The sequence below is a fragment of the Agrilus planipennis genome, unplaced genomic scaffold (assembly GCF_000699045.2).
Source record: "Agrilus planipennis isolate EAB-ADULT unplaced genomic scaffold, Apla_2.0 scaffold276, whole genome shotgun sequence".
NCBI classification, from domain to species: Eukaryota; Metazoa; Arthropoda; class Insecta; order Coleoptera; family Buprestidae; genus Agrilus; species Agrilus planipennis.
Window position 1 is genome coordinate 52462 of NW_020439102.1, and position 14522 is coordinate 66983.

Sequence of the window (14522 nt, forward strand, 5' to 3'; positions counted from 1 at the left end):
TAGCAAATACGGGCAAATTTACAACACCGAAGAGAAAAACTTACTAATCATTTTAAGATAATTAAGAAATCACAAAAAAAACTTAAGGAAATCACTGTAAACAAAGGCACATTTGATAATAAACTTATTCGAAAATACACGGAATTCAATAAGATCGAAATATTTACATTACACTACCTCTGGCAATTTAAATGGTAATTCACCTAAGGTACCTGAGTTGAATATGGCCAGCCAGAATATATTCATCTGCGCGCCGCCGCGGGGCCGCGCGTCCAAATGGCGGCCGTTTTGAGCCGCAGGTCCCTACGAAACCGTCGCGGCACCGCTGCCGCTATTGCGGTTCTGTAATACTCGTTTGTATATCGGCTGGTACACACTTGCAGCAAGTTGGCGTAAAAAAGGATGGCTGCTACCAGAACTTCTGAAGATTTGGATATAGAATTATTCACTGATGCAGTACAGGGGTTTCCAGAGATATGGGATACTACCTGAGAAATATACCATGAAAGAGTAGAACAAACAGAATAGCTCAAAACCCCAACGCCAAAACACGACACTGTAGTTGTCCGAAGCACTTTTCGGTAACAAAGTTACCTTCTTCAGGGACTGAAGTAAACTGAACCTAAATGAGAACTAATCCTAATTTATACTGATAGTTGTTAAGGTTCAGTGAACATGACCCGAAGCCAACAAGGTAGATGTTCAATGGACCTTAACATCATCATCATAAACGTAATTAAACTAAACTAAATAGCGGAGATCCAGGGATGGGACCGTTGTCATTGTTAAGAACAATTTGTTTATTTTTATAAATGTATAAACTTTCAAAACTGTTTAGTAAACGATTATTCCTAACTTCTTTAACTAACTTAAGGTTATTAATATTAATATTATGTCCATCAGTAAGAATATGTTGGGCAACACTAGATTTTTCTTCTCTACCAAACCTAGCATGAGCTAGATGTTCTTTAAATCTGGTTTTGATTGAACGTCTAGTTTGTCCAATATATTTTTTACTACAGTCATTACAACTAATTTCATATATCCCCGACTTTTCTAAGAATGGAATTTTATCCTTAGGGTTACCAAGGAGAGTTTGAATGGAGTTGCCATTNTTGGGAAGGAACCGGCATTCATGGAATATTATCTTGTTTGGAATGACTTTTCATACCTATCTGAATACATTGGACAGGGTTAAATAGTAGGATTGCATATGCTCGTCTACCTAAACTATTGTGGTAACTTGTAAATGGAAAAGTTTTAATATATCACAAAAAAAAACGAAACTGTTTCAATTAGAACTTGTAGCGTTATAGATTGGAAATTTTGGTAATTGGTTAACAGTGTATATTTAAACAAAACAAAAACTGTAAAAATATAAACTCAGAAACGTAGAAATTAAAATAAGAAAAAAATTGTTCAGACACGCAAGTGAACACGCGGATGTCTATTTAACTGCTAACTTTGAAAAAACCTTAAAAGTATATTCGCACCCCGTCGCTGTTTATTTATTTAGAAAGCTGCCAAAGGATACCGCCTCTATTCACGCATCGGGATCACACACACAGGGTGGCGCACGTTACACTCCCCCTCTGGTTTTTATAACCGCCCTCGGATAAAACCCAGTAACACAACATTTCTTGGACATCCCCGTCTTCTCTTTGGGTAAACTGGCTTGGATTCTTTTCCAATATACGGGATGATGTCGGAACTGTGGTACTTCCCAACATGTGTACCTTGTAGATCCATTAGTTCATAACTGTTGTGTTATAATACGTTTTATTCGGAATGGTCCATCTCTTTTGGGAAATAGTTTTGCCGTTATTCCCTTTGCTGCCTGACTTAGAAGATGAGTTCGCAGCAGAACCGTATCACCTTCTTTATAATCTGGGGCCGGTCTTCGATGTTTATCAGCATATTGTTTTCGTCGGTCCTGCTCCTTTTCGACGTTTTCTTTCGCATTTAGTAAGTCCATTGATAATTTTTCTAAATACGGCGTCATCATTGGAACTATATTTTCTTGTATTATTACTTCACGGAAATCATGTTCAATTTCGTATGGGGTTCTCAACTCACGTCCGAAAGTTAAATATGCGGGCGAATAACTGGTACTAGAACAAACCGCATTGTTCATAGAAAACCGGATAGTAGCTAGCTTCTCATCCCATTTTGAATGATCAGTTCCTATTAATATAGCCAACCGAGGCTTTAAATCACGATTTTTCCGTTCCACCGGGTTTGATTCTGGATGATAATTCGGTACTAAACTTTGATCAATGTTGAAGCATCGACAGACGTATTGCATTATTTCGCTTACGAATTGCACTCCGTTGTCGCTAATAATTTTTCTTGGTATACCGTACCGTAAGAACACTTCTTCGATAAGCACACGCGCCGTTATGTCAGCTTTAGCTTGTTCAAGAGCGAAGAGCTCGATCCATTTGGAAGCCACGTCTTCAACGATCAAAATCCACTTATTGTTGTGTTCCGTTTGGGGAAGAGGTCCAAAGAAGTCGACGGCCAGAGTCTCAAAACGTTGTTGAGGCGGTGGAGTCAAAAGTAAGCCCGCAGGCTTAAGGTTACTGGGTTTATATCGCTGACAAAGATTGCAGTTTCTTACGTAATCAGCAACAAACTTTCTCATACCCATCCAATAAAACTTCTGTCGTATACGTTGTAACGTACGTTCAATGCCATCATGGCAGTTGGTGAATCATGGTATTCTTGTAGCACCTTTTCTCTGTTTCGGGTGGGAACCACCATCTGTGCTTCCTCCGAATCGGAGTCTGGAGAATATCGGTAAAGAATTCCTCTTTCCATTAGATAACCTCTCTCTGTCCAGCGTTTTGTTTCCTCCGCAGGAGTTCTGCCCTCAAAACTTTCTATTATTTTCTTTAGTTCTGGATCAGATAATTGCTCTTCTCTTATTTGAGATGGATTCTTTCTAGGAATTTCAACAGATATTGTGTGAAATTGATGATCAGGATTATTACACTGACTAGGAGGTCTAGACAAAGTGTCTGCAACCACATTCGCTTTTCCTAGTACATAATCAATATTTAGATTGTGGGACTGAAGTTTCAGTGTCCATCGTGCTAAACGTCCTGAAGGTGACTTTAATGTCATTAACCATTTTAATGGTTGATGATCGCTTCCAATTTTTATTTCGGCACATTCGATGTAACCACGGAATTTCTCACAAGCCCAGATAACAGCAAAAGCTTCTCTTTCTGTTGTTGAATAATTTCTTTCGGATGATGTCAATAATCTACTAGCGAATTCGATCGGGCGCTCATCATTTCCTTCACCTTGGAGTAGTACTACGTCCAATGTATAATTACTTGCATCGGTCCTCATTGTAAACGGCTACGATTCATTAGCTTGTCTCAGGATAGGAGCGGAAGTTAACTTTTCTTTTAATTCTTCGAACGCTAATCGTTGATTCTCTTCCCATTTCCAAGAACTTGACTTTTTTGTTAAGTCCGTCAAAGGCCGCGATATATTAGAAAAGTTTGGAATAAACTTACGATACCACGAACATGTCTGTAAAAATGATTTTAACTGTTTTACGTTTACAGGTGGCGACATGTTTTTAATAGCCAAAACTTTGTCGGGATCAGTTTGTATTCCCTCGGGCGTGATAACATGGCCAAAGTATTTTACACTTTCGCGCGCGAAGACACACTTTTCGCGGTTGGCTCTCAGTTTAAATTGTCTTAATCTGGAAAACACTTGATTAAGATCGTTAATATGAGCCTCGAAACTTTCCGAAAGGACGATGATATCGTCTAAATAAGCGAATATTGTTACATCAAGTCCAGTTTTAAATCGATCGATGAGTCTTTGGAAGGTTGATGGTGCCGATGTTAGACCAAAACTCATGCGTTTGAATCGAAACATTCCGAATGATGTCACGAACGCGCTTTTGTCTCTATCGCACTCACGGATTCCGACTTGATAGTAACCGGATTGAAAATCAATGGTTGACATAAACTTCGTTTTCTTGGCAGCATGTAGTAGCTCATCCACACGCGGCATAGGATACTTATCCTTAATTGTTACCTCATTTAGGCGACGATAATCTATCACCATTCTGTAGTCGCCATTTTTCTTTGGGACCAACAGTGCTGGAGCAGCCCACGGTGACTCACACTCTTCAATAATGTCCTGTTCAAGTAACTGGTCTACAATTTTACGGAGAGCTTCCTTCTTTTCTATGGGCATTTTAAAGGGTGTAACCGCAATCGGAGTCTGTCCAGGTTCAGTATTAATGATGTGTTCCGCATAAGGAGTGGGGTCTCCCCCTGGTTTGAAGATGTCTTCATTTTGGGACAACGTTTTCTTTAATTGGTGTCTCTCTTCTTCATTTACTACTACCTTCATCACTTCTCAGAGTTACTGTTTGGGCCATTGACAAATTCAGTTCATTATTGTGATTTACATCACTCACGAACTCGTACACGTGTTTCTGGTCATGTTGGAAATACCAAACTTCTTGACCGGGATCGACTACAATGTCTGCTTTAGTTAAGAAATCGATTCCTAACAACGTATGATTGTCATGTTCTGTAGGCAACATCAAAAGTTCAACATTGACGATTTTATTTCTTATTTTAATGTCTACCGCCGTAGCTTGGGTGTATTGAATTGGTAGTCTTACCATTCCCACAATTTCGTTTTCTCTCTCAAGAAGACCTTGTATACTCAATACATCTTGAAGTGCCTCCTTCTTATAAAATTATGCAAAGCGCAACATGTTTTTATTAAAAGAATAGCAAAGTTCAAATTGACATTTATTGCTTTGTGGAAAATTCTCCATTTGTTTGAAAGAATGCCGAATGTACTTTCTACATTTCGACGGGCGCGGGACAATCTCTAATTAAATATCCTTTTTTTTCTGAAAGCTGAAGGACCTCATTACATTTTTGGAGAGTGAAAAGGCTTCATGGCCAATAAACAAAAATGGAATTTTTGCATTACGGTGCCTGGCAAGGATCTACTTTTTGGGATATTTAATTCGCCGTTTTGGAGGTTTTTGTAAAAATCTGATTTCTCAAATATAGTACTATCTGAATCAAATATAGTACTATCTGAACCACAAGCTCCAACATCAATGTAAATAAATTCATAATGCGCATTGGCAATGGCCAATAGAACTACTGAAAAGTAATTTTTATAGTTGTAAAACAATGAACCACTCATTTTTGGTTTTCTGATTCTCACGTTTTTGCCATCGATAGCACCTAAACAATTCGGAAATTGACAATATTTTTCAAACCCTTCAGAAATGCTTTTCCATAGCTCTTCAGTTAATTGGGGAAACGATGATTCATACAGGGTATTCCAAATAGCGGAACAAACTTTTCTTAAAATTTGACCAATTGTTGAATGACCAACCCTGTATGTTAAGTGTAGATGAAGTTGATCACAAACACTGTCCAAATACCTGCAATAGTAGAACAGTATCGATTTGTTTTCAATTTTAGGTAACAAATTCGTTAAAAGATGGAAACATATCAAAGATAGCTATGCGAAAAATGTAGAAAAGAAGACAAAATCTGGACAGGCAACTGATTCACGACGAACATATACAGGTATATATGCACGACAATTATCCTTCCTCCAGAAAAGTATAAGCTCCGCAGAAACCCAATGCAGCTTCCCAACTAAGAATGAAATGGAGCCTGAAGAAAGGCCATCAGAAGAAATATTTGATGATCTAAATTCCAGTCGTCGTCAATTCGATGAAAATCAGTGGTCAAAACGAAGAAAAACTGGCAAAGGGACTGTTGAAGAAGCGTTAATAAATTTCATCAACACTCCTCCGCAAATCTCCCAACCACAGCAGGTGGATATCAATAACTCCGATCGGGCATTTTTTGAAAGTCTATTGCCTTCTTTTTCTTCTTCACTTTTCACCGAAGACCAGAAGTTGGAATTTCGTTGCGAGGTGTTGAGCACCACTAAAAGAATTAAATTGGTGCTGTACCAACGCCACCTGCTTATCAGCAATATTAGCAGCACCATCCCCCACCGACGTTTTTACCCCAAACATCTGTGTAGCACCATCAGCCAACTTTTCAGACGCTGTCGATACAACCAGAAATGCAAGCGCGGTCACCATTACCTGCAACTCAACCTTCCCCAGCAATTTCTTCCACTTCGAAGTCTCAAATTGAGCCTGACGAAGACTACGACATTTATATAAATTAATTTTTAGTTATATTATTTATACGTTTGCATTTACATATGCAAATATAGTTTTATAATAAATTGTTTTCTCGTCATTTTTACACCTAATTGCTTAAAAAAATAAGTAAAATATCTCAACAATTTTACATATTGGTACTGTCTGAAAATTTGCAGAATACTGTATAATTTTACGTCTTAATTGCGGAAAATGTTCTATGTATTTACTTAATGTGATGGGTAACATTTCCAGTGGGGTTATGGAGACTCCTAATCTAATATCTTGTGATCTTATCCTGTCAGAAACTATTGCTGTTAATTCATAAAATGAAGCAACACTTATTCGAAAATAGTTAAAAAATTTGTCAGGATTCACTCTTAAATCCGAAAACGACGTTACAAATATGCTTCTCGTAAGCCGTAAATCGGTATATGGGTGTACCCAAAATCGTCTCATATATTTTTTTCGATCAATAACGCATTTAGAAAACAAGTACGTAAAAACTACACGCCTTTTATTAATAAAAACCTCCATTTTGTACTATTCAACTTGTCGCACTGACTGATTTTCTTTAAAAACAAATGACACTGTATTCAATATATATTTTTATTACTTTTGCGGCTCCGCAACAAAACCGCAAAATACTAGCAAGTGTGCAGCAAACTTTGCGGTGCCGCTGCGGACCCGCGGCGGCAAACCGTCGCAAGTGTGCACCGGCATTAAGTGTTCGTATTAGATAGTGTATGGAACGGCGTAGTTGCAACTCGCCCTGCGCTCCCGCAAGTCTGCCATTATCATTTCAAACGAAAATTCACGTCGCTCTTATAAATTTTCAATCGTAAGTTCCGGTCACTCCAAAATTTTTTAGGCGGTAAAACCTTCACCTCAAATGAGGAGGTCAAAAACCTCCTCGATCAGTCTTTTGCCTGCAAAGACCAAAAATTTTATGAACGTGGAATTATGCTACTACCAGAAAGATGGCAAAAGGTGTTGGACCAGAACGGTCAATATATAATTTAATAAAGTATTTGTTTATTATACGAAAACTGTCTTTCATTTCCACAAAAAAAAAACGAAATGACTTTCCGAACAACCCTATAATTAAATTTTGGTTAACGAAACACTACAAAACTTAGAATTAATTCTTTAGTGAATCATAATCAAGATGTCGATTGTTTTTTCTGAAACACAGTTACCTAGGGCACAATTCCCGCTTCTTTCCCAGCCACCAGATATTTAACCTTTCGGACCTCTGGGGGGGTCTGACAAGCCCAGATGTATACTAAACGGGTAATAATTCTTCATCCAATAATCAATCGGCCTAAATATTCTAGGTAGCTGATTCAATCGATTCGCTCTTACTGTGATTATTTGTGCTCAAAAAACGCAACGGGTAAGTATTCTAAATAAACAATTGGGCATGCTAGACCCCACCAGACTCAATACTCAACTTATTATTTGGTAACAAATCACACACAGGTTTATCTGTTATAATTAAAATAGGCAATGATAGGGTGTTCTTAAAACTATTCCTTAGAAATTTTTTATGTAAAAAAAGAAAAATTTTGAACAAGAGCAAGCAAGGCTTCAAGCTTTATGGAAAGAAGTTCAGGTAAATCATGAAAATGAATTTCAAAGTAGTGACGAAGGAGAAATAAATAATGGAACTGTTAGTGACCATAATAGTGGCACAGATCAGGTTAGTACTGATAAAGAAATTGATGACTCTATCAGTAACAACGGACTATTTTATTTGGGTAAAGACAAGATAACGAAATTGGATAAGCACCCACCTAGACCAAATTTTAGGAGATTAGAACAGTTTTTGACACATTTGTTCATAACTGTAAGCATACTTATCCTCCTAGTGGATATCTTACTATTGATGAACAACTGCAGGCTTTTCGCGGTAACTGCTTACTTCGTCAATATATTCCCAGCAAGCCTGCAAAATATGGGATTAAAATATTTACCTTGACTGACGTTAAGACTTTTTATGTAGTAAATATGGAAGTCTATGTAGGCTTTCATCCCGAGGCACCATATAGAAAGAGTAACAAAGATGTAGTCCTTAGGTTGATAGAAGCAGTATCAAGAAATGGTCATATTGTCACTTTTAATAACTAGTTTACCTGCTACAGCCTAATACAACAATTGTTGCTAGAACATGGCCTAACATTTGTGCGTACTGTTCGTAAAAATAAATAGAAAATGCCACCATTACCCGTGAGTATGTTTATATTTCGAAAAGAAATCACTGTGGTGTCTTAAACAGCAAAAAAGAACAAAAACGTGTTAGTATGGTCTACCTTTCATCACAACGATAATATTGATGGTAAGACCGGAGATAAACAGAAGCCTGACATTATCAGCTTTTATAATTTAACCAAAGGAGGAGTTGATACACTCGACAAACTTTCAGCTACTTACAATGTTTCACGGAATTTCCGGCGGCGGCCGCTTACAGTCTTTTATTCAATACTTAACATTGCAGGTATAAATTCTGAAATGGTGTAAAAAAGTAATACCAACAATTATATCACAACCAAACGACAGTTTATGAAAAATCTAGGAATACAATCGATTACTAACAATCAGGAACATCTGCTACAAAATCCTAGACTTCCTAGAAGTTTCCATTTACAGCAACAACAAGATACTGGAAGAGAAGCGTCAAAAAGAAGATGTTGTGAATTTTGTATGCGTACTTTAGACAAAAAGTCACAATATTGTTGTATAAAATATGAAAAAACTGTTTGCCTATCTCATGCTAGTTTTTTTGTTTTGACTGTTGCAATAATGCCGAATAAGTCAATTTGATAGCTTTAGTAACTAAGTTTTGATTATTATAAAAATTACTCTTAGTTTTAATTTTAATAAACGTTGTTCCTCAGGTTTAAATAGTTTAATTTACTCAAAGTAGTAGAACCACTTCTACATATGACCCCAGTTCGTTGGGTCTGTCAGACCCTACCAAAATACTCTTATCCGGTTAAATAACCAGACGTCCGAAAGGTTAAATCAATTAGCCCTTGAGCACGAAAATCAATTTCCCGTGGAAAGTAATGTAAAGAAATGACTTTTATACAGACGTCCTTTTAAAAGGATTTAACTCAGAAACAGAATTAATTACAATTCAAAATAATATACTCAAAGTTTTAAAATAGCGCGATCGACAGTACTTAGTAGGTATAAACAAGAATCTGAAAACAAGAGACAATTTGATCAAATTCCAAGACAAAAGTGAAATTAAAACACTCTATATTTTATCGACTTTTGAAAAAAAAATACAAGATGGCGGACAGCGAGTCAGATGTCGACGACAACGATAACTGTAAAAAATGCAAATTAAAAGTGAAAAATAGTGATAAGGCAATACAGTGCGAAAAATGCGAAATATGGTTATATATACAGTGTGTAGGAATGAGTGCAAACACATATGCCAAATGCAAGACCTAACAAACATAGTGAAGTGGTTCTGTAACGACTGCAAAGAAGACATTAAAGCCAAACTCTACATGAAAACACCAACAACATCAATATATACGAACATAGAAAAAATTGTAAACGACAAAATAAAACAGCTTAAAGCAGACCTCACAAAACTGTATTTAGAGAAAACAATGAGACCACCACAGTATTCAGAAATACTACAAAAGGAACCACAAAAATTCGCTAAGTTAAATAAAACAAATAAAAAAAAGCTCATCATACAGCCTAGAAACAACCAAAATTCGGAGACCACACAATAAACAAATACATCAACCCTGCAGAAATAATGGTTAACATTATTTCAATCAAAAATACACGAAATGGTGGATTTCTCTTAACATGTAACAACCAAAGGGAAGTAGACAACCTCAAAAATGAAATCAATAGAAAAATGGGAAAGGATTATGAAGCCAAAACATTACAATTAAAAAAAACAAGAATCAAGATTACCGAAATATCAGAAGCTCGAACAAAAGCCAAAAACTTTATTCTTAACAACAAAATATGGTTTAAAATACTTCAAAAACATTAAAAATAAGCTACAACTACGTCGATAATGGTATGGTTTTCAAACAATGAATGAGCTTGTAACTTTGACCATTAATTTCCGAAATTAGCTCCCACATATTTTTAAATAGACAAACTAAAACATTCGCTTTGCAGTACAAGTTTAAAAAGGTCCAATTTACACAAAGATAACGCATTAATTTTTAAAATAATTTTTTAAGAACTACTTATACTGAAATAAGCCAAAATGTCTTGTTCTCTCGATCGACCGTACAAGCACACGACTGGTAAAGAGAGCAAGTATTCGGATAATAAAAGACAGAAAGTTACGCTTGAACAAAAGCCAAAAACTTTATTCTTAACAACAAAATATGGTTTAAATATTTCAAAACATTAAAAATTAGCAACAACCACCTCGATAATGGTATAGTTTTCAAACAATGAACTTTGGTTCATTAGTTTCTGAAATTAGCTCCCACATATTATTAAATGGACAAACTAAGACATTCCCTTTGCAGTACAAGTTTAAAAAGGCTCAATTTACACAAAGATAACGCATTAATTTTCAAAATAATTTTTTAAAGACTATACTGAAAAGAGCTAAAATGTCTTGTTAAACAAGAATTCTATTTAGGCAATCCTCAATACGAATGCGGACCCAATTAGGAAACACTGAGGCAAACCAAAATATGGAAAGCCTAATTATTACTTTAAGAGGCCCTCATTAGGTTGGCCAAAATGAGGCACGCGTAACGAATGCCCTATTAAATTTTTCGGGAAACTTAATTGTTACCTCATAGTCCCCATTGAAGTAGCCAAAATATTTTTTTGTGTGGAACATTGTAGACACGCCTACGTTAGGCGCCACAGCACAATTGTTAATGCAAACCTTATGCCGATAATGTAAGGCTGCCTAAAGTTAGGCATGCCTAAGTTTTACCCCCCTTCGGCCTAACATTGAACGCATGCGAACTTTGATAAGTATATATACATACATTAAATATAAAAATATTTGTTTACACCGAATTGTTTTAACAAAATTTCTATTATATTTTGATTAATTAAATAAACTACCTGCAGCAAAAACAAACCTATTAAGTAAATGTGTTTTATATTTATTTAGTAATTGTCCTTATTTTTAATATTAATACGATTTACTGGGGTTCGAGAGTACCTCATGAAAATCATGGATATCTTTTTTATATTTAAGATAAATATTTGAGTCATGGTTTAAAATTGAAAACTATAGATATAGTAATAGACTGTAGCATTGTACTACAGATGGCGTTTACCGCACGACTTGTGGTGTTTTCTAAAACGCGCTGTTAAGACGGCAGGTAAAAGTTGGTGTGTGTTCCGTCGGAGCTGTCTGCGACGCGCTGATGAGATCCAAAAGATCGAAATCGCGATCCGCGTCTGGCAGTTTCGACAGAATACAGACCATTTCGAATTATTTTATTCGATTAAGCTAACGTGCCTATCACGTTGCGGTTGGCTACGCCGGGATTCGTTTTCAGCAAGTAGATATCCTCACAAGTGGACCTTGTTGCAGCATACGTAATCCTAAAATGTAGCATCGTGCTACAGATAGAGTTTACTGCGCGATTTGTGGAGTTTTCTAAAACGCACTGTTAAGACAGCAGGTAAAAGTTGGTCTGTGTTGTGTCGGAGCTGCCTGCGACGCGCTGATGAGATCCAAAAAGATCGAAATCGCGTCCGCGTCTGGCTGTTTCAACAGAATACTGACCACTTCGAATTATTTTATTCGATTAAAATAACGTGCCTATCACGTTGAGGTTGGCTACGCCGGGATTCGTTTTCAGCAAGTAGATTTACACACAATTGGACATTGTTGGAGCATACGTAATCATAAAATGTAGCATCGTGCTACAGATGGCGTTTACTGCGCCATTTGTAGTATTTTCTAAAACGCACTATTAAGACAGCAGGTAAAAGTTGGTCTGTGTTCTGTCGGAGCTGCCTGCGACGCGTTGATGAGATCCAAAAAGATCGAAATCGCGATCCGCGTCTGGCAGTTTCGACAGAATACAGACCAGTTCGAGTTATTTTATTCAACAACTGGAAAAATATGGACTGGATATTGCATTGTGTAGGGCTCAAGATTATGACAATGCAATGTTTGGAACATTTTTAAGATCCAACAAAAGCAAATCTAGATACAAGATAAGGAGCAAGCCTGTTCCTGCCGGCTGTGATCTTACCTTTCTAACCTATATACAATTCTGTCTTTCTATACTGGAAGAAGTAAATTTAGTTCAACAATATTTGCAGTCTCCAAAAATGACTCTGAATACAGGAATCACCAAACTAAACGCCTTGAATGAGTATTTAGTGACCGAACGAACCACGATTGTAGACAATAGAACAAACAAAATAGCTCAAAACCCCAACGCCAAAACACGACACTGTAGTTGTCCGAAGCACTTTTCGGTAACACAGTCAACAGGGCCATGAAACAAATCAATAATATTTTCCAAATTATTGAAAGATTATGCTAGAAGCTGCAGATGACGCTCTGGCGGTAGCAGTTGACAATCTGATACATATTTATAGTGAATTTGACAAGGAGCAAGTTTCCATAGAAATAAAAAGGTACCGCAGGCATGTAGAAGCCATCGATAAGAGTATTGACATTGCTGCCAAATGGAGAGCCTAAGAAATCTTTCAATTTATAATAAAATGGGACTTTAGTGAATCGTTACCCTGTATATCGTTTATACTTCAATACTTCTTGACCATTTGGATCTCGTTTGCATCATGCGAAAGGAGTTTTTCGAAACTTAAAATAATTAAAAATTAATCTTCAATTTACAATGGGTCAAGAGCGACTGGTTAATCTAGCTGTAGTTTCGATAGAAAGAAAAATTTCAAAAGAAATCGATTTTGCAGAAGTTACTGAGGAATTTAATAAATTGAAGGCACGAAAATACATAACACGCTACAAAAATAAAAAAATTATCTTTGATTTATTTTATCTAATTTCTTATGTCGATCGATTTGTATTTTATTTTCCTCACCCTTATCCATTCCATATTGTAGGTGTGTATGTTTATTTAGCCTAAATAATTTAAGTCAAATTTAAATTCATCCCCATGAATACTTACAACAACGCAATAAAAACGGTTGCGGATTACAAACATAGGTCTTGTCAAAAAGAAAAAAAAGATCGATATGGTGCTTTCTCGCATTGTTTCAATGTGTAGGAATATATCAGGAAGCTAATGAATGTCAGTTGGAATATTTGCTTATTCTACACAAATTCTATCAAGAAGATAGTATAATCGAAGGCTGCTGATGATGTGAACCTTTTTAGGAAAACAGTTAGGCAAGAATCGTTACAAGCGTTGAACAATCTTAACATTGATTTAAGTCCGAAAAAATAAAGGTAAGTAAAATTACCATCAAATTTATCATTAATGAATCTTATCTATATACACTGAGAAGAAAAGACGTCTCGATACTTTTAAATTCCTGTATATAAAGAAATGAACATATTTTATTATTCTAATTGTTTATAATTCGTCAAAAATTATTTATAATACTTCAAATTTATAGATCATGAACTATCATCACAAAAGTCATTTGGAAATAAATCAACAACGGAAACAACCACTTAAATGTTCAATGAAATTAATTTCCAAAAGTGCAACGAAAACAATTGGTACGCTAAAAGCGTTTTAATAGAACATTTTTAAATAGCTAAATTATAGTTTCTGTTTTTGTGAATGATTTTTGTATACTGTTTTCGTTTTTAGATGAAGAAGATAGTAACCATTCTCCCACCACCGATGACGACGGTTGTAACCTTGCAACAACAATGAAGAAAAAGAATATTAATAATAACATAACGTCGAAGTCTCAAATTGAGCCTGACGAAGACTACGACATTTATATAAATTGATTTTTAGTTGTATTATTTATACGTTTATATTTACATATTCAAATATAGTTTTATAATAAATTGTTTTCTCTTCATTTTTACACCTAATTGCTTTCAAAAAAAAATAAGTAAAATACTTCAGCAATTTTACATATTGGTAGAACACTTCAATTTGTTTAAGAACTCATCAGCCTCTTCTGCGCTTGTTGACGCTATTAGCCCGTCATCCACGTATAATAACAACAGTAACCTTCCATTATTATTCACTCTAATGTAGAGACAAGGATCAGCCGAGCTCTCCCTAAATTCGCAACCCTTTAGAAAATCGGTAAACCGCTTATTCCAACATCTTGGACTCTGTTTCAATCCATATAGGCTTTTTAAAAGTTTACACACGCGGGTCGAACCATCTTCAAAGCCTTCTGGTTGTTT